The sequence below is a fragment of the Macrotis lagotis genome, chromosome X (assembly GCF_037893015.1).
Source record: "Macrotis lagotis isolate mMagLag1 chromosome X, bilby.v1.9.chrom.fasta, whole genome shotgun sequence".
NCBI classification, from domain to species: Eukaryota; Metazoa; Chordata; class Mammalia; order Peramelemorphia; family Peramelidae; genus Macrotis; species Macrotis lagotis.
In genome coordinates, this window is record NC_133666.1 from 572,685,628 (window position 1) to 572,712,108 (window position 26,481).

General features: G+C 32.4%; 1 protein-coding gene across 1 annotated transcript in view; it reads right to left on the minus strand.

Moving 5' to 3' along the window:
• The window catches only part of LOC141499367 (CUB and sushi domain-containing protein 3-like), a 586,049-nt gene that overhangs the window by 374,631 nt on the left and 184,937 nt on the right, over positions 1-26,481 (minus strand). The gene's annotated exons all lie outside the window — the stretch shown is intronic.

Consider the following 26,481-nt stretch of genomic DNA (forward strand, 5'->3'; position numbering starts at 1 on the left):
TAATCCTAATTCCTCACACTAAAAATGACTAACCCGTAAATATGTTTAACACAAATGTGTAAGTATAGCATTAACCTGACTGTTCTTCTGCTGGGGGCAGGGAGGAGGATGGAAGGAAATTTTGAAAAAGAAAAATGCATAGGTGTATCGATGAATGTTAAAAAAAACCTTTAATTTATATATATATATATATATATATATATATATATATATATATATTTATTTATTTATTTATATATATATATATAATATGGAAAAGTAAAACATCATTAAAAAGAATTAAATTGAAAATGAAAGGATATAGCTTATCACATAATCATAGATATACAACTGTAAGAGATCTTAGAGGTTATCTAGTCCAACTCCATTATTTTATAAATAAGGAAAATGTTCCAAAAAGGTGAAGTCACTTGCTCTTTACCACAAATGTCCTTTGATTCAAAATCATCTCTTTTTCATTAAAACAATATTATCATTTTCAAAAGAATCACTGTCGAATTTAAATTTAATTTAATTTGTAAAACAGTTTCTAGAGCCCTTGGCTTGGAGTTAGGAACATCTGAGTTCAAATTCAGTCTCAGACACTTAATAGTATTCTGACCTGGGGCAAGTCAAATAACCTCTGTTTTAGTTTCCTCAACTGTAAAATGAGGATAAATTACATCACTTATCTTATAGAGCTGTTGAGAGTATCAAATGAGACATTTGTAAAGCAAATGTCTCCACACATCTCCAGCTGGGGCATAGTTAATCAATTTATTTAGTATTTTTTTTAACCAGGAACTGAGCTAATACTGGATATGCAAAGAAAGAGCAAAAAGCAGTATTTTTCCTCAAGGAATTTACATTTTAATTGCAGATATAACCTATGTAATTTGCAGCATATAAGATAAATCAAAGTAAATGGTGGGTAAAAGGACTGGCACTAACTTCTTTGTTGAACAGGAAATGCCTTCCTAAGGTGGTGAAGGTGAATTAGATTTCAAAGGAAGTCAGGAATTTAGAGTCAGAGGTTGACAGGGAAAGCATATCTATTTTATGGACAGCCATTGTAAAGGCTTTGAGATTGAGATTTTGCATATATATATATATAAAATGTACATACATATAAAATTTTAAAGGAATGAAATCTTTGTCTTAGGGGATTAAAAGTAGGAAGGGATCAAGTTATAAAGAGTTTTAAAAATGAAATATAAGATTTTATATTTGAATCTGGAATATCTGTGAGCTATTAAACTTTGAGGAAGGGATATGATAGCTTTATGAAATCACTTTGGGAGCAGAATGGAGGATGGGGTTCTGAAACACTTAAAGAAAGGCTATCAATTACAAGGCTATTGCAATAATCAAATGAGGTGGTAACTTCTGTGAGTGGAGAAATATGGATGGTTTCACATGATATTGAGAAAGACATGATCCCATTTGGCAATTGATTAGATATGTGGGATGGAAGAGACAGAGATAGAGTGAGACAAAGAGAGAAAATTCTACTCTCCAGGACCTTATAATCTAATTAGGTTTTTAGATGACAGAATCATTGCTGAACAATTTGAGTAATCACATGAATAGAAACATCAATTCGATGATATTAAAATGTAACTTGGTTAACATATTTTTTCATTCAGATATTCCATATGCCCATAATTCAAGGAAAATAATCATCAAATATTTTAAATGATATAAAGGTCAATGGAAAGAGACAAAGTTGTTAAAGATGGATTGCAATGCATTAACACTCAATATTTGAATGGAATAAAAGATATTCAGAAAATTATGTGCCCAAATTGAGATGGGCCAAGGCTTCTGGGTTTTTTCTGTTTCCCACTTGGGTTACATGTGGATTGCCTCTTCCTTTTTCAGTCTTACCTGTCCTCTATATTATTAGTACATTTGCCTTTGGTGCCATTTTATTAATATTTCTTCTTAGATAAAGTCCCCATCATCAATATCCTTAAGCCTCCTCACCACTATCTTTCTATCATACTTTAGGTCAATAGCTGTTTTAATTCTTCCTAGGATAAATTCAAGTTTAAGGTATCCTATGAATTGGAGTAATCAGAATCACTCAAAGAACACTGGTGTTAAAATTTAAAAAAATGCCATAGCTATTTCTAAATGATTTTAATTAATTACGCTATCATTTTTCTCAACATAAAGAATCAATATTTATTATCACCAAAAACATTAAGAAGCCAGAATGAGGACAACATTTTGAAATATTGCTGGAGATACCTTTTTTCTACACTAAAATAAAAGCCTATGCTATCAGATGTAATGTGGTTGTGATAAAGCAGTGAATATTTTTAGAAAATGTCAGAAAGGATGATGAAGAAAACTATAATCCTGATGTGTAGACATACATCATTTAGAATCCAAATTAGGCTAGAATTTTTCTTCAACAGTTCACTATGCAGCACAGAACAGGATTTGATGTAAAATTCATCTTTGATCCCATAATAGCTCATCTTTAAGGAATATAATGTTTAACCCTGAAAAAAATCTTGTGAGGCTACTGGTACAAATGTTATTATTTCTATGTATTACATCAGGCAGCTGATGTTCATAAATGTAAGTGATTTGACCCAAGTCACAAAAGCTAATAAATGTTAGAGATGAAATTCAAACACAGGTTTCCTGACACCAAGTCTACTTCTTTTGCTAGGATATCACTATGCTTGTGACCTATAGTACAAGACATGTGCTCCAGATAAAGTAGTGCAGTAATACTCAAGTTTTGAATTCTTCTTCTCTACTTCAAATTCTCCAAGGCAATCCAAGTGGGAAAATGGAAATAGTCATATAAAAATCAATTAGCAAACAGTAATGATTTTCTGAAATATAGTCGGGCATTGTGAAAGACAAGAGGATTACAATTGTAAAAATAAAATGATCTCTGATCTAAAAATTCTAACAATCAGTTTTTGGGAAAACCATGCTCACAGATTTAACATATATATATATATATATATATATATATATATATATATATATGTATATATGTAAAATAACTGAAAGCTAGCATTTATATAAGAACTTGAAATTTATCAAGTATTTTACCTGCTATCACATATATTCCTCACTAAAGTCCTGTGAGGTAGATGCCACCCCATTTTATTGATGAAGAAATAGTCTAAGATAAATTCAATTACTTGCCAGGATCAAACATCTAATAAGGATCTGAGACAGGATTTGAACTCAAGGTTTAACACCAAGTAAGATACTTTAAATATTTTGCCATCAACAAATATGAATTATTTTTGGAGGGAAGGAGGGGGGCAGGATTATAGGAACAATTAGAGGACTCATTAAAGGCTTCTGGAAAGAGAGGGAGCCAAAGTTGAACACTGAGAGGAGCTAGGGATTCTGAGAGGCAGAGATAAGGGAGGCAAGCATTCCTGTTAAGAAGTGGTCAAAGGACAGGAGTTCTTAAAAGAATTGAAAGTATTAATAAATATATGAAAGAATGCAACAAATCAGTAATAATAATATAAATGTGTGTCCAAACAACACTGAGGTTTACCTTGCACTCAACAAATTGAAAAAGATAACCAAAGATGGATTATTCAGTGTTGAGGATGCTGTAGAAAGAAAGGCAGAATAGTGGTCTTGGTGGTGGAGCTATGAATTGGTACAATCATTCTGGAAAATAACTTTGAATTGTGTGATGTGCCTCAAACTTTAATTTCTTTCAATTCAGAGATCCTTTTTCTAGTGATACATATCATGGAGATGATTGTTAACAAAAATAAAAGTTCCAAATAACCCAAAATATGTATAGTACAATATTTCTTTTGTGTGTGGTAGCAAAAAACTGAACCCAAAGTCAAAGTATGTTGATTGGGAAATGTCTAAACAAATTGAGGTGCATAAATGTGATGGAATATTACTGTTGCTATAGGAATTGAATTATGAATATAGGGAAGTATGAAAAGATTTAATACTTAATGCAAAGCAGCCAGATCCTAGAAAACAATTCATACATGGAAAACAACAAAGAAAATGGAAAGAACAAAAATCACCAAACCAAGGTGGATATTGAAAAATTATAAAAATCCAGCTTTCATTAAAAAAAAACGAAATGAGTAGACACTTCTCTCCCCACCTTTGTTTTTCTTAAAAAGTCTAGGATTCACAAGTTGTAGTCATCACACTGAATAACAGTTTTCTTTTTGTATTCTCCAATATGTTGACCAGTATTACTGATTTTCCTTTTTTTCCTATCTACCTACCTACCAACCTACCAACCTACCTACTTATTTATCTATCCGTCTATCTATCTATCTATCTATCTATCTATCTATCTATCTATCTATCTATCTATCTATCTATCTGTATATCTGTCTGTCTATCCATCCATCTATCTACCTATCTCTTTCTCACACACTCTATTTGGCATCTATTTATCTAGATATTTATTTTTAAATGTATGTCATAATATATGTCATATTTTTTAATGTATATCCTCTTGAAGGAAGAAAGGAGAGGAATACAGAGAAAAATATAGGTTGACAAAAAATGTAAATACCATTTTTATCTCATTAGGTTATATGTGATAGACATGAAAAATATGTCTATTAATATATTTTTATTTATTCAACAAAAAGAGAATGAAGCTTTTTATGAAATGCAAAAATAAAAATAAATGAATAGGCCCTTTTAAATTACTTCTTGAAGAGCAATTACTTTGAAGCCTTAGGTTAATTAGCTATCACCCATTTCTATTAGTTTTCTGCCTGAACAGCTTCCAATTTGAGCCTCATATTTAAATACAAGCATGATTCCCTTCAGCTACAATTTGATCTATGGATTGTTTTATATATTTCTAAGCCCCATAACCCTGATGATTTTAGCAAATGGACATATGTCCTAAAATACCATGCTCATCTTAATTCATTAATCATTCATTGATTCAAGTTCTTGCATCTTAGTATTTTTTAAAGCTAAATATAGAATAATGGACTTTTTATTTAAATCAATTCAATTTAATGATCATTAAGCACCTACTTTGTGCAAAAGTACTGTGCTAAATGCTGAAAATCACAAGATAAAAAAGGATGTAATTTTTGCCTGCAAGCAACTTAAAGTTTAATGTTGACTTAAAATAATAACAATAACAACACATTTATAGAAGATATTATATGCTCAGCACTCTGATAAGCATTTTTCTTTTTGTGTTTCTTTTTATTGATTTTTGAATTTTACAATTTCCCCCCAATTTTGCATCCCTCCCCCACCCCCCACAGAAGGCAGCATGACAGTCTTAACATTGTTTCTATGCTATACATTAATCAATTTGAATGTGTTGAGAGACAAACCATATCCTCAAGGGAAAAATAAAATATAGGAGATAGCAAAATTACATAATAAGATAACTTTTTTAAAAAATTAAAGATAATAGTCTTTGTTCTTTGTTTAAAGTCCGCAATTATTTCTTTGGATACAGATGGTATTCTCCATTGTAGATACCCTAAAATTGTCCCTGATTGGTTCACTGATGAAATGAGCAAATCCATTAAGACTAATCATCAACCCATTGTTGCTGTTATGGTGTACAATGTTCTTCAGGCTCTGCTCATCTCATTCAGCATCAATTCATGCAAATCCTTTCAGCCTTCTCTATATTCCCATTCCTCCTAGTTTCTAATGGAACAATAGTGTTCCATCACATCCATATACCACAACTTGTTCAGCCATTCCATAATTGATGGAAATTTACTCAATTTCTAATTCTATGCCACCACAAACAGGGCTGCTGTGAATATTTTTGTACAAGTGATGTTTTTACCCTTTTTCATGATCTCTTCAGGGTATAGACCTAATAGTGGCATTGTTGGATCAAACCGGATAAACATTTTTACTGCTCCTTGGGCATAATTCTTAATCGCTCTCCAGAAATGTTGGATGAGTTCACAGCTCCACCAACAGTGTATTAGTGTCCCAAATTTCCCACATCCCTTCCAACATTGTTCATTGTCTTTTCTGTTCATATTGCCCAATCTGAGAGGTATGAGGTGATACCTCAGAGATGCTTTAATTTGCATTTCTCTAATCAGTAATGATTTAGAGCAATTTTTCATAAGACTATGAATTACTTTGATTTCCTCATCTGTAAATTGCCTCTGCATATCCTTTAATCATTTGTCAATTGAGGAATGGCTTGTTTTTTTTAATAAATTTGACTCAGTTCTCTATATATATTTTAGAAATGAGTCCTTTGTCAGAAATACTAGTTGAAAAATTGTTTCCCAATTTACTACATTTCTTTAGATCATGCTTTCAGTGAATTGTTTGTGCAAAAGCTTTTAAATTTAATGTAATCAAAACGATCTAGTTTATTTTTAATGTTGTTTTCTATCTTTTCCTTGGTCACAAACTTCTCTTTCCATATATCTGACAGGTAAACTATTCCTTGATCTCCTAGTTTGCTTATAATAATGTCTTTTATGTCTAAATCCTGTACCCATTTTGATCTTGTGTTAAGCATTTTATAAATATCATCTAATTTGTTGCTTACCACTCTAGAAGGTAGGTGATATTATCACCATAACACTTTATACTTGAGGAAATTATGACTAACTCAGGATCATCCTGTTAGTTTCTGAAGCTTGATTTGAATTCAAGTTTTCCTGATTCCAGGCCTAGTTCTTTAACCACTGTGGCACTGAGATGTTTCATATTATAGTCAATATGTAATATAAATAAATATAAAGTATATTCAGATGAATTTCAGGAGGAGCTAATACTATCTTGTAGAGGAAATTCCTGACAGTGAAGTAAAGATTTCTTATAGAGAAAAGCATATGAACTTTTGAAAAGAATTATTTTAGATAGGTGGGAGGTAAAGAAGAGAATACAAGGTGATAGAGGTGATGGGTTAATCAGTTCCAAACACTGGGACCAGTTCTACAAAGACTTGAAGCCAGAAGATAGACTGTTAAGGGTGATCAGTTTCTGTTGTTTTGACATCAACGATGAATGTGAAAAAAACAATTGATATAGGAGCTAGATTATGGGGGATTTTCAATGCTACATAGCTTTTGGATTGTTTCATTTTATCTTGAATCATGGATAATTTGGGAAAACTATTTTCAGGTTGTTGGTTACTACTTCTCAGAAAGAATAATTTTCTCTCGTTGATATTAGTCATTTTACTAAAGGGAACAACATACCTAGAAAATGTGTCCCTGCCTTTTCTTAAAATTCAAATTCTCTATCTTATCTTTATGTTAAACATGCTATAACATCATATTTTTTATATATTTTCTTTTTAATCTTTTCCTTTGATCCTCTTCCTTACTTCTTCCTGAGCTTCCTATAATTGGGAAAACTAATTCTATATTATTGATTCATGGGATGGTTTAAGGACTATAAACAGGAAGTCAATACCTGTTTCCTAGTGTCACCTACTAGTACAATTGATATTTTGTAGTAAGAAATGTGTCTTAATATTTTGGTATTAAATTTCATGTGGATTCTATCTATGAATTTTTATATGCTCAGCAAGCATTATTCACCCTCAAGAAATTCAATGTATCTAAAAATTCATTGATTTAAATATTTCCATAAATAATGTAGATTGCAACCCATTCACAAGGGCCCCTTTTCTGCTACTTCTAAACATTTTTCTCATGACTTTCAGGGGAACACTACTCAATGTGCTAAGGACTTTCCACAATTTTCATTGAAATATTGATTATCCCAGTGGAACACAGAGATCAGCACATCAGATTGATCTTGCTTTTTTCCTGTGACCAGTCTCTTCTTTCTTTTTTATACACTTCTTTTATGGCCTTATTATAGTTCTTCTTAATTGTTTTATTTATAATGTATGTATTACAACCTACACACACACACACACACACACACACACACACACACTCCATATATTTCTCAAATGTCCCCTGAGTTATGTTCACTTTCATTAAAAATGCATTGTTTTTTAATTGATATTTTGTTTTGATATAACTAGCCAATTTTTTCAATTCTGATATTTGATGCTATGTCTCTATTATCCCCTAATATAGCAAAGAAAGAAGTATTTTGTTCATATCTCTTCTTTGAGGCCAAGATTGGTCATTATAATTTCACATTAGTTTCATTTTCTAAGAAAAAAATAGTATTTAGAGACTAGCATTTCATATAATTTGGATATATGTATTAAATTTGATGTAGCAGCGTTTCAAATATACTCAAATCAGAACCAAATTATAGTGCTATCAAAGAGTCTTAGCTACTTCTTACCAGCAAAGTACTGTATATCTTTCTATTAATAATACTTTCTAAGAGATGCTCTCTGACTGTGAGTCATTACTATCTCAGAAGAACAAAAAAGGAAAGTTGTCCAAATTTAACTAGTATTTATTATACATATTACGATTCAAGAGAGGACAACTAGGTAACTTAGTAAATAGAGCATTGGGACTAGAATCAGAAAAACTTCTTAAAGAAGTCAAACATGGCCTGAGACACTTAACTAGTTGTGTGATTGTGGGCAAGTCACTTAACCATGTTTGCCTCAGGTTCTATTTTGTAAAAGGAGACAGAGAAGGAAATGGCAAACTACTCCACTATCTTTATCAAGAAAAGCCCAAAATAAGGTCAAAGAAAATTGGATATGACAGAAAAATAACAACAAATGTTGAAACTGTGCTAAACAATAGAACTAATGGAAAGAACAAGTCAGTTGTAGCATATTTCCAATGAGAGAAGGAATGACAAAAAAGATATCATTAAGGACATGCATAATAATAATGTTGAGCTTTATTTGCATTTTAAAGTTTAGAAATTTAGTTATGTCCATTATATTATTTAAGACTCAAATCAACCCTATGATAGAGGTATAACAGTTCTATTATGTCTATGTTAAAAATGAAAAAATCTGCTTTCAAAGAATTAAATGACTTTCTCAGTCTCCTGTAGCTATTAAGGCTATAATGTTGGGTTTGAACCCTAGTTTTTCTGACTCCCAATATTAATCCTGTAGTACCTATGATATGTTGGAGTCTATAATATTGAGAGGGAAAAATGCATCTTTATTATCGCTAATATCTAAATGAAATTTTCCAGCAATAGATAAGCATTTATTAAACAACTATTGTGATCCTGTTCCATTACAAAAGAAAAGATTAAGAACCCTTGCTCAAAGACTATCATAGAAGGTACTAACTACACAAAAAGGGGTTTCCCTCAGAGAAGTGCCCTATACCAATGAAAACACAGGCCTAGTCTGAGAGAAAAGGGAAGCAATTTCATACCCAGGCTCTTGTGGATTAAGTATCATTTTTATTAGAGGAATTTCAGAAATCATCTTAAAATTACATTAAATTATATAAAATAATTACTTGTTTACAATTAAAATTACTGCCCAAATATTATAATATTTTCCCTAAATAACCTGAAACTATTTTCCAATACAAAATCTGTGCAGTAAAAATCTTCAGTGCTTAGAATGAGTACTTTCCTCATATCATTGTTTAGAAATTTTTTGCTTCCTTTGATTAATTCTCACTATTCTCTCTCTAGTAAGAGGTTATTGAGCTGGCAAAAACATGCTCTATAGGATGTGAAGATTAAGGTCTAAATATTGCTTAGAAAAGGAGTTAAAGGAAAAATCTTAACTATTCCAATTCCTTGGTGAAAGATAAATCTCTTCTCTCTCAATCAACTCATTGTTAACTCTCTAAATATAGTTTTTCCTATAGCCTTTCTAAGTTTACCTATAAAATCCTTTTAACTAGGTTTGTTTTCTTAAGAAATCTATGAGATCATGAATTTTAATTAAGTTCAACTTTTATGACTTTGAATGGAGCATGGGATTATAAATCTGTACTATCTTTAACTTTTATGGCCTATGATAAATTTACTAGATGGCCATTTGTAAAAAAAAAAATATGTCTCTATCATTTTGATATATTTTTGTCGATAACAAGAATTTTTAGAATCCTAATCTTGAGTCTGTGGTTTTGGTCTGTTTGTTTGATTGTCTTAAATCTGAACCTCTAATGAAGCAAATATTAAAACTTAAGTTTTAACCTCTATATTTTCAGGATTATGGTAAATATAGTTCAGTAGAAGTTACCCATCACCCGAACTTAAAAAAAAGTAAGCTATTTCTCCCACAATATCATTTAACCTCTTTGGATCTCTGTTTCTTCATCTGATAAAATGATATTATAGATGTTCCTTCTAGTTTTAAGTCTATTATCTATGAAGAAGATTCCCTTGTGATAAGGAAGTGAGAAAGCTACAAGGCTACCCGCAAATCTCTGCAATGCTCTCGCCACAGCATTAATAAATGAATGTCTCAGTTTTTTTCAAAATTCTTCTAAAAGAGGGTGGTTGCAATCCACAGACCTCTGGGCTATAGGCCCAGCTAGATGGTACAGAGGATAGAGCAATGGACCTGGAACCAGTAAACTCTGAGTTCAAATCTAACTAACCTCAGACACTTGACACTTATTAGCTGTGTGACCTCAGTCAAGCCACTTGACACTGATTATCTCACATCCAGGATCATCTCCAATCATCCTGATCCATATCTAGCCACTGGTCTCAGATGGCTCCAGAGGATAAAAATGAGACTGTTGACTTAGCACAGCACTTCCTCACTCAAATTCAATTCACTAGCTTGACAAGGTATCATCTCCCTGATATCATAATCTTTCTTGAAGAACATCAAATCTGTTGTCCTATGATACTATCATATCACAATAAGTTTATGAATTAGTGTGATTATTATTTTATTACTTTTGTTTGTTTTTTGCAAGGCAATGGGGTTGAGTAACTTGTCCAAGGTCACACACAACAAGGCGATTATTAAATGTCTGAAGTCATATTTGAACTCAGGTTCTCCTGACCACAGGACTGGTGCTCTATCTACTGTGTCATCTAGCTGCTCCCTAGTATGATTTTTATTACTCCACTTTACAGATGAGAAAATGGGAGCTTATACAGTAAAGTTTACTTGTCTACAATTACACTTCAAAAAATAATAGCAGAATCAGGATTCTAATCCAAATATTCTGATTCTACATATAAGACTTTTTTTCCAGTATTCCAGGCTGTTTCATTTTCCTAATTGAAGATGTCAGCAGCCCACTAAATTATATTAATTTAGTAATACTGAAAAAATTAATATAAGGAAGCAGTTTCACAACCCAAAATAGAATCCTGGCCTTGGCATATCATGAAGCCTAGCTATGTGACCCTAAGCTTTTATCTCTCTGGTCTTCAGCAAATCACTGGAATTTAATCTGTTAAACTATTGACACAGGTGGAAATCTGTTTTAAAGCAGAAAACCCCATCACAGAATACCCTTGATGACAAAATTACAGGTACTCCCTATATTCATTTGTATAATATCAATAATTAGACTAATTTTTAAGTATTATTTGTGCATAGATATAATTTTTCTTTTTATAAATTTCTGTACCTTTAGGCCTTTTTATGCTTCTGGGTATAATAAGGTATTGCCAGTGTTCTCATTGTTTCAGTCATATTAAAATAAAGTTAATAAATATTTAAGGTATGTCAAGTACTTATCTAATAAGATTTGTTGACAGTTTGTTTTTAAATATATATATATATATATATATATATGTGATGTTAAAAATGTCAGAATATGAACTTCAGGATCTAGCAACTAAGTCAGGAGACTTTAATTTAGGAGACTGAATAATTAATTCATGGTCAACCTATCACAAAGCTTTGGTCTGAAAAATTTTCCTCAGAAACAAAAACTGAAGTGAGATCAATTCAATTCAATTCAACAAATATCTCTATACTCTACAATGTGCAAAGTCATGTTAGTTCTTGTATCTTGGCTATCGAAGAAGACCAAATGTCATCACTGTTTTTTGAGACAAATTAAAGTGTGTCCGACTAGTGTGGCTGATCTGACCAGTAAGAGATTGGAATGCTCTACCACAGGTTGGACATAAATAGTCCATGTGAACACCTGGGGTGGGTACTCTAAACTCACATATGTCAATAGGATTATCAGATACTTATCTAACAATGTCATGTTATCTAGTCCATCAGTGATCCGAGATTGCTTGTATATCTACTTCATTCACACTCAGCAATTCAGATTTTTGTAGGAAAGCTATTTAGTGGTGGCCCAAGAGGATAGAGCACTGGTCTTGGAGTCAGCCTCAGACTTGACTCTTCTAGCTGTGAAACTTTAGGCAAGTCACTTCACCTTGATTGCCTCACATCCAGGGCCATATTCATTTGTCCTCATTCATATCTGGACACTGGACCCAGATGGCTCTGGACAAGAAAGTGAGGCTGCCACCCCCTCATTCAAATCTAGTCCATGTGCTTGTCATGGCATCACTTCCCTGATATCATGATCTTCTTCGAAAATGAAGGACAAACATCATCACTTTATTTTCCCCTAAGAAAAGCTGAAGATAGTTAAAATATAAAACTCTCAGTTGACAATGCTTCTCTTCCACATGGTCACTCATGGAATCCCAAGGGTTTCTCTGTAAGAAGGTGGATGCCTATGGTGTGGTGCCTCCTTTCTCCCTCTAACTGATGGTGTCTTTTTCTTCAGGGACAATTTATGGTGCTTTTCCAATGTAAAAATTTCTAGTTAGAGATTTGACTTTATAGTAAATAAGTCTGTGAGAGTTGCTGAGGTTAGACTGGGAGCTTCTCTATTAGACTGATGAAAAACTTGAAATCATGGAATGTCTTTGATATTGGTCAGTTTACTTAATAGTAGGCATGGTGCCTGTCATAGAGCACCCTTCCAAAATTGCTAATTGACTGAGTTCGGAAAATGATGTGGCCAACCTCTCTACAAATTTAGGTAGGCTGATTCTCAGACTACTGAAGCAGAGTCTAACACTGAATTCCTATATAAATAGCTATGATAAAAACAAATGAGAACCTCAAAATTCCTTGTAAAGCACAAGGTGTAGATCAACATTGAGAGAGGTCATTTCAACAATGATAGATGTCATTAGAAAATGTGATATTTAAGCTGAAATGTAGATGATTAGTAAGAATTGAAGTAGGAGGTAAATGGTAAAATGAAGTAGAAGGGAAACAAAGTTGGCAAAAACATTTTCATTTTAATAATGTTCTAAGTTAAAAAACATTCTCCCACAGAAAATTCATGCTAAGGTTCTTTTTTTGTCATGGCACTGCAGGAATGAATCGACTTTACAAAAGAGAATGGGAGCATTAAATGAGATTTTCATTATTCCAAGCAAATACACTAAGAAACAAAAAACAAATAAGTAATTTTTATTATGTACTGATTTTTGTTATTTTTCTGTCTACAAATAAATTTTATGTGCATGATCTCATTTGATCCTTATAAAAGCTTTATGAAATAGGATACTAGATGGTAAAATTGAGGTAGAAGGGGTCAGTTGCCTTGCCCAAGATGATATAGAACAGGAGTAGCAAACTAAGCTGTGGTCTGTTTTTGTATGCCAGAGTTAAAAATACTTCAAAAACATTTTAAAATATAATAAAATTATTTTAAAACATAAAGAATATTTGTAACTCATAGACTGTATGAAATCAAATAACCTCAGTGCTATAGTTTTCCAGCCATTGAACAGAAAGTTCATGGCAGACTAGGTCTTACCTAATTCTCCTGGCTCAGTAATATTTCTATAACAGTCTGTCACATTCACAGAAGCAGGAGTTTGGGGAGGAGCAGTGTCATGTAAGATATATCATAGTTGAAGGCATCAAGATTGTTATATCAGTATGTGTAATCCTCTCTCCATGATTAATTTATTTAAAATTAAATTTATCCTTTTCCCATTCAATGCTACTTTGTCTTCTTGTAAGACTGAAATAATAAAAAATTGTATTTTAATTAAATTTACATCTTCTATTTATTCATATTATGTAACAATAAAATGAGTAATTATTGATTTCTTTTTAATTTATTTTCCAATTACATGCAAAGATAGTTTTTAACATTCATTCTTTTGCAAGCTTTTGAGTTCCACATTTTTCTACTATCCACTCTTCTCCTTGCTCCCTGCCATGGCAGCAAACAATTTGATATAAATTGTACACACACATCGTTTTTTATTAGTTTTTTTTCTGATGTTTAACCCTGGAAGCCTTTTTAGCTAGAAAGAAGGTGGAGGATATATAAATATAATATTATATATATATATATATATATATATATATCCCATTGCAAATACACAAATGTGACATTTCAAAATATTAACTAATGATAATACTAATAGATAACATTTATATAAAACTTAAAAGTTTGCAAAATGCTTATAAATATTATTTAATATATGATTCAAATACTTTCAAATTTTTTGACATTGGAGTCACTTAACCCTTTGTAACAGACCATGATCTCTCAGGGCTGTCCACTCAATCCATCTCCAAGAGTGTGTCCACTTTCCCCCTGAAAGTGACTGAGCTATCCACAGGACTTGATTTTTACACACACCTATACTCACATTTCATAGATATATGAAATGTGTGTGTATACATACACATACATATTTTACTTCCCAGCCATCTAAGGGGAGAGGGCTCTCACTGGAACAAGGAGTCCTTCAGGCTTATCAAATATCTGCTGATAAGACCATTTCCATATGGATATGAGTGTTTGTGTGTGTGTGTGTGTGTGTGTGTGTGTGTGCCTGGCAAACCTATACTAGCTAAATGCTGGAGAATCCTTGTTGAATGAATATCATTTCTATTTTATGACTTGATAAACCTCCTTTTTTAAACTGCTGAATGACCCACAAAGGACATTTTTGGTTTTGTTCCATTGAACTTAAAATACTAACCTGAGTCATGCAATCTTATCACATTTGAAATAAAGAAGTTTCAGAGATAGAGATAGATAGATAGATAGATGAAGAGAGAGAGAGAGAGAGAGAGAGAGAGAGAGACAGAGAGACAGAGAGACAGAGAGACAGAGAGACAGAGAGACAGAGAGACAGAGAGAGACAGAGAGACTTTGGAATTAAGAAGACCTCAATGGAAGTTCTACCTCTTTCACACAAGGGCTATGTAGCCCTGGACAAGTCACCAGACTTCTCAGTGCCAGATGCAATTTGGTTAACAAACAGTTATACAGACCCAGACTGATAAAGGAAAGTGTTTCTGTTGGTTTGTTTGCTTTCTATTTTCACTCACAATTTCCTACATCAATGAAAATTCTGTCTGAACAAAATAAAACAATTTTCCATTTTTAAACACCGCAAAAGCTATTTTCTTCTTTATGAGAAAATAACCGTTTTGAACTTTAGATTGCTCTAAAAAATATTTTAATGATTTTGATGCAAATATACCCAAAATAACATTAAAAATTTATTGGATTTGATAAATTAGAATAATACTTAATAAATTGTGTCAAGCAAAAATTGAACAATTGAGAAAAGTTCAAATGGGAAGTCAATTTCATTTTGTGACCAAAAACATGCATAAGCTCACACACACATATACAAATACATACACATATACACATAATCCAAATCTATAGATCTATTTTTCATTCTCTACATGTATAAAAATATGTATATATATATATTCATATATATATACATATATATATATGTAAACACATTCCTTATTTATAAGTCTCTATAGAGTGTTCTATCTTATATTACATAATTGGGACTGAGAATGCAATCCAAAATTCAGACCCTAAATTTCTGAGCTGTCATTTCAGTTAGTTAACAAATATTTATGGTCCAGGGACTACTAAGTACTGGTGATAGAAAAACAAAATATGGTTCCTATTCTCAAAGAACTCATTCTCTAATGGGGGAGACAGCACCCAGACAAATATGTACAAGCAAGCTAGACACAATAGAAATGGGAAATGGTTAACAGAAGAAAGGCACTAAAATTAAGAGGACTTGGGAAAGGATTCTTGTAGAAGATTTTGGGACTCGAAGGAAGTCAGAGAAGCCAGGAGGGAGAGATGATGGGGAAAGCATTCCAGGAATGAGGGAATAGGAGCAGAAATATGGAATATATTTTTCATGAAACAACAGAGTGGTCAGCATCATTAGATTGAATAGTATACATCAGGGGGTAAGATATAAGTAGACTGCAAAGGTAGAAGTGCTTTGAATTTTAAATAGAAGATTTTATATTTGGATCTGAAAAGGATGCAAAGACATTGGAGAATTTATTTATTGGTAGAGGTGGGTTGAGTTGCAAGTGTGTATTTGTGTGTGTATGTGTGGGGGGATGATGTGCTTGGGCCTGCCATTTAGAAAAAAATCACTTTGGCAGCTGAATGGAAGATGAGTTGGAGTAGTAGAGAATTGTAGCAAAAATACTCAGCAGACATTCTTGTAATAGCCTGGGAAAGAAGTAATGAGGGCTTGTACAAGAATGGCGGCAGCGTCAGAGGAAAGAAAATGTCATATCTGAGGATGTTGCAATAGGGAAATTGGCAGGCATTGGTAAGGGATTGGATATAGGGAAGTGAGAGATAATAAAATTGAGGAAGACATTTAGATTGTGAGCCTAAAGTATTGGGCTATTGATGGCATCCTAGATAGTAATAGAGAATATTTATTATGGAGGAGAGTTTTCTAAAGTCATTTAATTCCCTCTAGAGTTTAGGTTGCCCAACTATTGTGAGAACTGTGTTAATTAACTGCTCCCATGGTGCCATAGTTTATTCAAACTTAGATAATCAGGAAACTCCTCAAACTATTGAAATAAACTGACCCATATGAATCACAGTGAATTTTTCTTCACTTGGGATAGGTTCTAATTATTAGTTTTTAAACATCATTCTTTTAAGTACCAGTTTTTAAAGCCCTTTTTCTCCTGCTGTGTTTCTGAGAAATTCTGATGAATTAAAAAAGATAGCAAAAGGGCCCAATTCTATATGAATATTAAGAGTAGTGAAGACCATAAAAACCTGAGGTTAGACATAAAGTTTAAGACCAACATGTAATGCTCCCCCCCCCTTTTAATAGCTATGTTGGAAAACAGGAAAATCAAATAAAGGATGAGTCTGAGACTTGGGACTATGATCAAAGATATAGTTTTGAAAAGGATTTTCAAATTCAACTAGGTCAATTCTTCTCATAACATATTTGAGAAAACCAAGGCCCAGATATGGAAATTACTTTAGATCATGCAGGTAGTAAGTAGCAAAGCCAAGGTTCAAACTCAAGACATTTGACTTAAAATTAAGCAGTTTTTTCCTTGTCTACCATCCTGACTCCACTGAAATTAGATGACGGAAAGAAGGTGAAGTACTTAATTACTATTTTATTTCTGTTTTTTGAACAAAGGAAAAAATGGGGATAATGGGGTAAGATTACATATACCTAATTATCTTCTTCCATGACCCCAGTTCACAAGGATAGATAGTCAAGGGTACTGAAATAAATCTCTTGCTGATCTCTAAATAACAAAAACAAAAAAACAAAATGGAGAAAGTATGAAGTTGGCATAGAACTAGGAAAAGGAGTGTCCTATTTGTTCAAAATATGATGACAGACTTAAAAATACAGGACAGGAATTGTAATTTGGAACCTTAGAAAAAATTCTAGAATGTATACTTCAAGAAGTTATTTATGAACATTTAGCAAGTTTAATAAGTGCCAGTATAATTCAGCAGAAGTTCATTAATGAAAAAAATTCATGCTAAACTCTGATAATTTTCCTTTGTAAAAAGGTTTGTCAGATTTCCCTTCAAAAGAATTCAGATAATCATATCCCACAGAAAGAGATTATTAGTCTTAATTTTTTGCAAATGGCAGTTTACTTCATTATGACTCGCCCAAGTGTCACAAAGCAGAGTAATTCCTAAAAACTGGATAGTCCTATTTAGTGTCTTACATGTGACACATAGTATGAGAACATATGGACTTATTTGGGAGGTGTCCTCATTGGTGAGATTGAAATGTTAAAGACTGAGAAGTAGTTGATAGGAAGATCCATTAAGTTATTCTACTCATCTTTCCTTCCATCCATCCATCCATCCATCCATCCATCCGTCCATGTGTCTGTCTATCTATCTATCTATCTATCTATCTATCTATCTATCTATCTATCTATCTACCTATGTTTTCATGTAGACTATTTGTTCCTAACCTGTGGCAGAGTCTCATGAACTCATATTAATCTGATCAATCTTAGTCAGACACACTGTATCTTGAACCCAACATAGTGATATCATTTTGTTCCTCTTTGAAAACAAAAGACAGGGGGCAGCTAGGTAGCACAGTGGATAGAGCATTGGCCCTGGAATCAGGAGTACCTGAGTTCAAATGTGACTTCAGACACTTATTAATAATTACCTAGCTGTGTGGCCTTGGGCAAGCCACTTAACCCCATTTGTTTTGCAAAAACCTAAAAAAGAAAAGAAAAAAAGAAAGAAAACTAAAGACAAAAATCAATGTATGCACACACACACACACACACACAAACACACACACACAAACAGAAAAATTCTTTAGGTATTCACTATTTATAGATGAGCTTGATCCTGACTAGGAAAAATAAATGAGCCTGGATTGCATTTGGGAAATTATTATGCATTTTGAAGGATCTTGATATCTTCATTGCTGCAAAAGCCCAATTTTTTAATAACAATATTCTCCTAGTAACACTACTAAGGCTTTAAATTATGAAAAGCATGACCTCAGAAGAATCTCAATTGCAGGGGGCCCAAAGGGCAGAAAATGTTTGTGATATACAATAGAAAAACAATAGTCTATTACCAATGGTACCTAAATTAACTGAATGCTGTAAAATAAATCATCAGGAATATGCATAATTAGAAAAAATAGATGAAGTAATAGCAGATATTCAGTCTATATAGTTCACTTTAATTAATGGATTATTAAGGGAAATAGAAATCCTCCAGCATGGTGGGCAATTATGCTTGAGAGGATTTTCAGAAGGCATGGGCAAGAATCACCTAAGAAGGAAAATCATAAATAATTTAAAATTTGCACAAGCACAAGGAATGTTAAAAATGTGGAGTCATCACTACTGATGTGATAATTTACCAATAAATAGATCAGGTTAATCACATTTAAAGAGATTTCAGCAAAATATTTGACAAAATTTCTTAATTTATCCTTATGAAGAAAATAGGAACTATAGGCTGAACATTAGCACATCAGTATATTAATAAATAGTTGAATTTCCAGAACCAAAGAATCCATTTCCATGCAGGAAATAGCATATGGGGTTTATTATGTAGTATGCCAGTGATCTGTCATCAGTTTTGCCTGGTCTTCAAAGAGACCTCTAGGAACACTAGTCTAAAATCTTCACTGATTGAATAAGAAAATTGATGCCCAAAGTTACTAAGTGACTGTTTTAAGTATCAAAGCCAGGAATTGAATTCAGGATTCCTTTGATTAGGCACATTGTTTTTTTCCACTGAACAATGAACTGGATAAAGACATATAAATCATACTTATTAATTTCGGAGATTATGCTGGATGACAGAATCAGCAGTGAAAAGAACTTGAGAAGATAGAATAAGGCAGTTAAAATTTAATAAAATGAAATTGAACAGTTACATATATATGTATAGACATATATATATGTAAATACACACACACACACACACATATATATATGAAATCAACCCTACATTTCTCATTTTCTAAAACAAATCAATTGTATGAGTAAAAGAGGAACCACTAATTGAGATTTTATGTGAAAAAATCTATAATTTTAGTGAATTTAAAGGTGTGACATATTAGTACAAAACAGTTGATGAGATGTTAGTCTATACTAACAAAAGCATAGTATACTAAATGAAATCTATAATCACTCAAAATAGATCAGCCTGATTCACTCATACACACACAGACACAGACACACACACATTCCCACACATATATACATCACATGGATAAAAATGCTTTGCTTATTACATTTTATTGGATAGACAACCCATAGGATTGGTCCATTAGTGCATCCATATTAGATAGATTCTGCAAAAGGACAAGGAAAGGAGCCTGGAATTGAAGAATGAGCTGTCTGTATTGCCTTTAGGGAATCACATAGTGAATTTAATTACTCTAAGTGTTTTCCTAAATCTAACACCCATCATTTGAACAGCAACCTTCATTAATTAATGCGATATGACTGTGAGTCATGGAAAACCACAATCTCCAAATCTCCAAAGAATCAAAGTTGTAAGTCACCCAAGTGGCAATAGAGATGAATAATATGTATCATATAATAAAATATTTTGTGTAGTATATTCCAGTCCCAAATGATTGGAAAGATATATGAACAGAAAAAAAGTGGAGTCAGTAATAAACTGAGAAAAGATAGTTGATGGGCAACCTACCTGATCTCTTAGCATCCATATAATGTCAAAAATTGTAGAGAAAGAGCCAAATATGTTCAAAAGCTCCCACTGGGGAAAGTATTTTTAGGAGGAATTATAAAAAGGGTGGTAAAGAATTATATAGATTTATTTAAGTTGCAATTTATAAATTTGAAGGGAAGAAATCATGAGGTTGAGTTGCAATCTGCATGTTGATAGAGTCAAAGATCTAAAGCTTTAGAGTGTCTAGTAGAGGGGAAATGAGTTCTTTGTGTTTTCTATACACGTCAGAGCATATCTTGAGTATAGTTCTGGGATCTCTATTTTAAGGACATTGATTAGCTGTAATGTTTTCTGAGCAGTGTGATCAACAAAGGATTGAAAATTATGCCATTAGAATATCTATTGAAGAACTAAAGAAGGGTTAGTTCAATTTTAGTAGAAAAATTAAAAAAAAAACAATACCAGCAACAAACTTAGAGGGTAAATATTTTTTTCAAATGTGTATTACTTCACCACTTAAACAATTGTCATGTAGAAGGGGAATTTCTTTTATTTTTCTTATCTCCAAATAGGTTTATTAAAACAAGGACTATAAATTAAAAGGAAGCAGTTTCCTTGCAAGAAGAAACAACTAAATGTGTCTGTAAGCATAATGCATTCCCTTGAAAGGTAGTGATTTTCCCATTACTGAAGATTTCAAATGAAAGATGCATTATCACTTGTCAGGGATATTGTTGAGGTGATTCTTCCTTAGGTTCAGGTAAAACTAGATGAAGTTTAAATCAGCAAGTCAATGAACATTAATTTGCATCTATGATGTGATACATAAAAAAACTAAGGACTAGGGATACAAAGAAAGGGAAAATATTTTCTAATCTTTATCACCAAGGAACCCACATTTAAATAGGGAAAGAAACATGAAAACAACTATGTGCATATATGGTATATATAGTATCAATGAATGGTAGTCTCATAGGGAAGATACTAGCAGTATAGGAGAAGAGGGTTAGGGATGATATTTTGTCTTTTTTTTTAGGTTTTTTTTTGCAAGGCAAATGTGGTTAAGTGGCTTGTCCAAGGCCACACAGCTAGGTAATTATTAAGTGTCTGAGACTGGATTTGAAACCAGGTATTCCTGACTCCAGGGCCAGTGCTTTATCCACTGTGCCACCTAGCCTCCCCTGTCCTTTTTCAAAGAAGACTGTGACATCAAGGATGTTATGCCATGACAAACACATGAATTGCATCTGAGTGATGATGTGTTGACCTAATTCACCAGCTTCACTTTCTCCTCCAGAGTCACCTGGATCCAGAGACCAGATATGAATCAGAACAAATGAAGATGATCCTGAATTCAAAGCAATCAGGGTTAAGTGACTTGCCCAAGGTCGCACAGCTAGCAAGTATCAAGTGTCTGAGGCTGGATACAAACTCCCATTCTCCTGACTTCTAGGTCAGTGATCTATTCACTGAATCACCTAGCTGCCCAAGTTTATGGAAAGCCTCCTGGAAAGTCTTGAATGAAGCCAGGAAAACTGGGAGGTGGAATGAAAAGAGAGAGTATTCCTTGTATGGGGAACAGCCAATAAAAAAGTATGAAGCTAGTAGGAAGGTCAAATTTTCGAATGCTTGGATGTGGGTAAAATCTTAGAAGACTGGAAAAGTAGGAAGGCACTGGAGTGGAGAAAGACTTGAGGCAGAGCCATCAACCAAAAAGTAATTTAATATTCTAGTTATGAGGTGAGCAGGTCCTGTATTAGGATTTTGACTGTGTCATGGGAGAGTAAGAGACATATCTGAGAGAAGTTTCAAAAGCAGAAAGGAAAGAACAAGGCAAAGAAGGTGAGAAGTTAAGGATGGCATCTAGGTTGTAAGTCTAGGTAACTGCCCTCAACAGTAAGAGGGACATTGGAAATGGAGGAGGGTTAGGGGAAATGGAATGAGTTCAATGTTAGGCATGTTGAGTTTAAGATATAGATGGAATATATACATATATATATATATATATATATATATATATGTGTGTGTGTGTGTGTGTGTGTGTGTGTGTGTGTGTGTGTATGCACATATGTATATACATATATATATGAACATTCAGTTTGAGAAATACTGAAAAATAAAGAATATCCAGAAGATTGTTAATCAAAATGTCAAAAACTGAAGAGATCAAGAACAATAGGATTGGAGAAAAGACTATTAGATTTGGCAATTATGATACTCTTGGCAACTTTGGAGTAGTTTCAGTTAAATGATGATGATTAAAGCCAGATTAGAACAGAGTGAGAGAAAGAAGAAGCAAATAAAGAGATCAAGTGGGGATTTTATTTAAAATGAGGGAAGATATGAGCCTGTTTGTAGACATCAGGGAGGCACTCAGAAGACAGGAATAAATTGAAGATTAGTGAGAGGGGTATCATAGAAGAGATATACACTTGAGAATATGGAATGGACTGAGATCAAAGACTGGTAGAAAGGTTGACCTTGGCAAGGAAGAGGGACAGCACCATAAATGAGTCAGGAGAAATGAGACAGCAGTCATGGAAGGCATTTTAATGATGTGAGATAAGGACTGGCAAAGAGGAAGTTCTTTTGTTGTTGAAGTGAAGTGAAGTATAAGACAAGAATCTCAGGTAAAAAAAAATTAAAGAGGATAGGATGGGAATGCCATGGAGAAACTTGAGGAGGGATAATAATGTTCCATCTCTATGATTCTTTGCAAAGTGGAAAAAAATATGTAATTAATATAATCCATTTTAGATCGCATTTTTTATAAATCTATTAAAAGATGTAATGGGAGACTTTGATTTTAGTCAAGGCTAATGTCAACTTGAAAGGATGTCCCAATGCACAATTGATGGTGCTAGTCATATAATCTGTATTCTTTGAGTAGTAATTGAATGAAGCCATTATAGCATTTTAACTTTCTGACCAAGACCTTCTTCAGTCTTTCTGCAATGGATTTATCTTATTTTTTTTCTCATGAAATTCATTTTAATTGGTGACATCAGAAAATTTCTGAAAAGATCATTGTCATTTATAAACAATTTCTTGCAAAAAACATAAAATAAGAAAACATATATTATACATGTACTGTTAAATTAAAAGAATCACATGTTGCCAAGGAGAAAGAATATGCATACCAATAGGGTAAATGTAAATTAGTGTTTATCTAGCACATTTTTATACAACTATAATAATGCATACATTATGCATTAACTTTTTAAAACAATATAATTCTTTGGAATTTTGTGTTGTCATTGAGGTTTGTTCTATCTTTATGAAGTATCATATTAAGATATATAGGGAAGTTTTATATCATTCACTCATTGCATATGTCATATGATTCTAGAACTTTATTAAAATGAATCTTTTGGAAGACCATGGATAATAAGAAGTAAGAAATCTTTAACTGTGTGAACAAAATCAAGTTATTTATATTTTCTTCATATTTTTCCTTATTTATCAAATATTGATAACATTTGCTATACAGCTAAAAGGATTAAAAGATTTTTATTTGTGAAGACAAAGAAATGAAAATTATTACTATCATTTCTGCAAAAATATTCATTTATCTTCTAAATTTTATACAGATATTTTTCTCTCCTTTGTGAATTAGATTTTAAAAATGGTATTCATCATACTTATTGAAAGATATGTCATATTTATTAGGCTTGGAATTCAATTATATAACAGCTACAAGTTTCAGTTTTTTGGGAAGACAAATTTATATATGCACACGAGGAATCTTCAACCCTAATTAGACAAAGGTATAAATCTGAATAAATGAAAAATGTTCCCAAGGACATAATTTTCTGGCTCTTATCCAAATACAACATTTGTATTATTTGCAGAATCAATTTCCCTTGTTCTTTATATGATTGCAAGGAACATTTTGACCACAGAAGATGACAACTACATTTTATCAAAATGTGATAATAGCTACATTTTATCACAAACTACTTTTAGTAAAGCAACTACCCTGTTTACAGAACTTAGGTTACTCAACTTAGGGTATCCATGTCAATAAGAACTCTTTGTCTTTTGGTACCAAAGACAAAGTATAGCCAGCACAGAGAATGAGCTGGTTCTGATGACTTCATCCACTACATAGTAGAAGGGTGCAGGAGGACTCAACAATAGGATATTAATTTCTTAGATATTACAAGAAACCTATGGAGTCCCTTTTAGTATTTATTCACCAGTAGGAAATTCCACCTTAAGAATTCGTTAAAATATCTAATTTTCCTAGTTTTAAGCTTTAACATTTAGACTATAATATCAGTTTAACAAAGATAAGAGTGAGCATGGGGTGGTTGATTGAATGCTGAAGTTGGAGTCAGAAGATCAGATTTCAATATTTAACCTTATACATATTAAACAGTCACAACTTCTATATATCCTTCATTTTTCTTTTCTTCTATAAGAATAAAAGTTATAACACTTTTGATTCTATTAGCATAGCAAACTCTCAATGAGGAAACTTCCTCTATAAATATAAATTGCCTATACTCTGCGACTTTATACCTGGCTTATTATGTAATTTATTATGATAATTTTCAAAAAGAGACTACAGCAACTACAGCAACAATAAATTTGATAAATGATGAAACATGTAAAAAACTAAGAGAACTGTCAAGTGAATAACTATTTTAAGACCAAGAACAAGAAAATTTATCTGGTAAGAAAACAATACGAGTAGACATGAACAAACATTGCCATCAGTAACCTGGGTAAGCTTTGTATGTTAACTAAATGCTAAGATTTTGTTCACAGTTAATCTTCATTTCGTTTGTTTGTTTGTTCTTTGCAAGTCAATGGGGCTAAGTGACTTGTCCAAGGTCACACAGCTAGGCAATTATTAAGTGACTGAGGCTGGATTTGAACTCAGGTACCAATGAACTCCCAGGTTGGTGTACTATCCACTGTACCAACTAGTTGCCCCATTCACAGTCAATCTTGTCAATATGACAAAATAAAATCATATTCAGAGTCTTAAATTGGGACTGTATATTTATATAATAACAAGATTCAAAATTTCTTCATATATAAAATGAGGGTGATAATATTTGAATATTTGCCTCAGTGGATTTTTTGAGGATGAATAAGATAATCTATTTTATGTAAAAATTATGTAAATGTCAGCTATTTTATTTTAACTATAACATCTTAACAGACTGCTATAGAGATAAATATATGTTATTTTAAGTATGATCCTATCATATTTTATGAAATATCTACATGTGATAGAATCACAAATAAATAAATATCCTGAAAGACAAATAAGGTAAGGACTAGATAAGTAAATATATATATATATATATATGTATATATATATATATACATATATATATATTTGTGTGTGTGTATATATATATATAGAGAGAGAGAGAGAGAAAGATTACTTAGCAAAGACTGTATAGTAAAAATAGTAGTAGATGATATTTATGTAGTATTTTATGAAAAACACAATATTTCATTCAAGTCTTACAGCAACAATTTGAGATTAAGTACAGGTAATATATTTTATGCTGCCTAGTTTGTCTCCAAGGGTAGTATTTTTGCCCTTTATCATCTTCTCTTCTCTCTTTGGTCATAGCAACAAAAGAGGCAATCTATTAAAATGAAGATAATTTAGGACCTAAATAAGTGGAAGGAGTACTCAGGAAGAAATTTTATGTGTGTGTGTGTGTGTGTGTGTGTGTGTGTGTGTGTGTGTGTGTGTGTATGTGTGTGTGTCTGTATATATATATATATGCATATATAAATAAATATATATGTATATATTTGAAGATAGCTTATCTGAAGTGGTTTCCTTCAACATTCAGTCTAGAGATATAAACAAATAAGAAAATAAATTGTAAATCTAAATTTGAGAAATCCTTATATATAAACCAAATTGAAAAAATGTATATATTATTTTCAAGCATTCTACAAGATTGAAAAACTAAAACTCATGTGTTTATGTGTATATGTATGTATGTGTGTGTGTGTGTGTGTGTGTGTGTGTGAGAGAGAGAGAGAGAGAGAGGGAGAGAGAGAGAGAGAGAGAGAGAGAGAGAGAGAGAGAGAGAGAGAGAGAGAGAGAGAGAAATGGAGTCACTAAAATACTTTTTACTTTTTTTTGTTTTATAAATCAGGATTAAACCTTTGGTTGAGACCAGGAAAACAGGAATGAATTCCTCTGGGGAATTACAAAACA